Below are 2,509 nucleotides of genomic sequence, written 5' to 3' on the forward strand. Positions count from 1 at the left end.
GCGGCCGGGTGGCACGCGGGATTGAAGCGACGCCTCTTCCAACGACTCACCATACTTTTGTTCACTGTGAAGGGGGTATACTGGGACACACTTGTCTGTGGTACCAGAATAAGGTAACACTGCACTGCGCTCCGTCCTCAGGCCACAAGTGGCCCATCGAGACTAACCGACCTCCGTGTCATCCTCACTGAGGATGCGGATAGGAGGGGCGTGTGGTCAGAACACCGGTCTCCCAGTCGTTACGATGGTTTTTGTTGACCGGAGCCGCTACTATTCGCTCGAGTAGCTCTTCAATTGGCATCACGATGCTGAGTGCACCCCGAAATTGGCAACAGCACATGACGGCCCGGATGGTGACCCATCCAAGAGCCGGCCACGCCCGACAGCGCTTAACTTCGGTGATCTGACGGGAACCGGTGTATCCACTGCGGCAAGGCCGTTGCCCAGAATAAGGTGAGAATAGTAATAAATTGAAATGAAACTAGTATACTATAAACGATGAATGTCTCTGATGGGCTCGATAACGCGGATCTTTGACTGTGCGCGAACGCAGAGCCAAAGATACGTGTTAGCGTAAGAGAGCGCTTGGCGCGCAGTTTTAGGTAGCTGCCTGTGAGGGAAAGACGATGGAGTAGGCAGCTTCTGTGGTGTGCTGTGTGAAGCCACCAAAAAGTTAGATTAATGTAGGTATGTCAATATTGTTGAACATGGAAGCAGAAGTCTTCACGCATTAAGGTAAAGATGTTCAATAAATATGATTACTGTTTTTGTCAGCGCCTTAGTACATATGAGTTGGCTGATAATTTGTAATTGTTGAATAACCCCAGAAAGTACGTAAACTGTTTTGGGAAAAATATTAGTTAGATAATACATTTTTGTAATGCTTTTAAGATTTGTTAACAGAGCTATGTGTAATCTGATGATCTAAATTAATGTTGGCTAATGAAGTTAGATGATATTTGCTGTTTAAATATCATTGTTTGTGAACGAATTGTGAGTAATGTAGCTTCAATTGTCGGGTGTTTTTGAAAAGCCAAACTTAACTTGCAATATAATTTTGCTAAAAAAAAACTGAGTGTTAGTAATTCACCATAATCAGTACCGCCTCCCAGTCCCGGTCATATAATTTTCAAAGAAGTTGAATTTTCTTAAATGTTCTCGTTTATCAGCCAAAAGTATTTCATGTGCAAAAAAATGGCTCTGAGCACTATGGGACTTAACATCTATTTTTTGTGTGAGAGAAGAATATATCGCGTTCCACCGTTGCTGCTCTAGAGGTAAGGCAATTCAATTTATTTGTTATGTGCACAGGGACCAAACTTACTAGCTTTGAACAGGACCTTAGTATTCAGTGCTTAAGGGGCTGAATATATTTTGCAGTGACTGTATTTCGTTATTGGTTTTGGGAGTTGCATTTCCCAATCGATTCGTGTAAAATTTTGCTAACAATAACACAGAGCAAGCACACCACTTGCACTTAACAACACGACAATTCGAGTTCTGTATCCATTCCACAGTTCAGAATACATTCAACGTAATCATAAAGTTTATTATTTCGTTCATATTAAAGAACGTTACAACTGCCAGTCTTCGCAGACATTCTGCAACGCCCTGTGAATATCTGCGATGCTCTGGTTTTCCGATCAAAGCAATTCACTGACAGCTCTCTCTTTGGAACGCACCTCCGTTACAGACGCCATTTTGAAGCTCCGCCACCTAGTAGAACTTCATGAAACTGTAGGGGCTGAAGTGGGAATATTACACGATGTCCCACAAGAGATTCCGCGTTTTTTCATACGACATTGGCAGAGAAAAAAGGTGTTGCATTATTTATCAAAACCCCCTCTTATCATCTAATAAATTTCGACGTAAAAAATTTGCCCAACCAAATACATCGAAAGATCGAAACAATGATTCAGGACTGGTAATAGGAACACAATCACGTGTCTTACACTCCTGCTGTTGACCTGTACGTAACTTCCTCGCCTCCTACTAAATAATTTCTGTAGCCTTAATTAAATTTGCGACCACTAAGCGCATTTTAAATATAGCGAGATGGAGCGAAGAAGTGGTACATCGCTGAAGTTTGGTGACGTTATGAGCCCCCAGCCCAGTACCTCAAAAAACTTTTCAATAAAAGCATTTGTTAGTGAGGGTGACATGATCAGTTCCAAACTGCAGCGATACGATGTTTAAAAGCTCGTACAAGCTAAAAACGTCTTGCGATGAAAAGAATTTGTGTTTTTCCGCATATTAACTACCAAATTTCTCATCTAATTTTCAGAGAGTGAGATAGCATGAAATCTAAGTTTCGAAAAATGGTAAGGAATTCTGTAAGTTGCAAGCTGCAATGAACGCAGTATGCGATGAACACAGTATACCTTCCAGTTTTTTGCGTGAGCCCTGCCCTCATGGGTGGACATGCAGTGTGATGGGTAACACTGGAACCAGGTAAAGTCGCCCATTCACAGGCTAACCGTGCCTGCTGGCCGCGCGGGGTAGCCGTGCG

General features: G+C 42.7%; 1 pseudogene; it reads right to left on the bottom strand.

Annotated features, from left to right (window-relative positions):
- Window positions 1–326: 326 nt before the first annotated feature.
- Window positions 327–444, bottom strand: LOC126268277 (5S ribosomal RNA; annotated as a pseudogene).
- Window positions 445–2,509: the final 2,065 nt, after the last annotated feature.

Source organism: Schistocerca gregaria, chromosome 4 (genome assembly GCF_023897955.1).
Source record: "Schistocerca gregaria isolate iqSchGreg1 chromosome 4, iqSchGreg1.2, whole genome shotgun sequence".
Taxonomy (NCBI): Eukaryota; Metazoa; Arthropoda; class Insecta; order Orthoptera; family Acrididae; genus Schistocerca; species Schistocerca gregaria.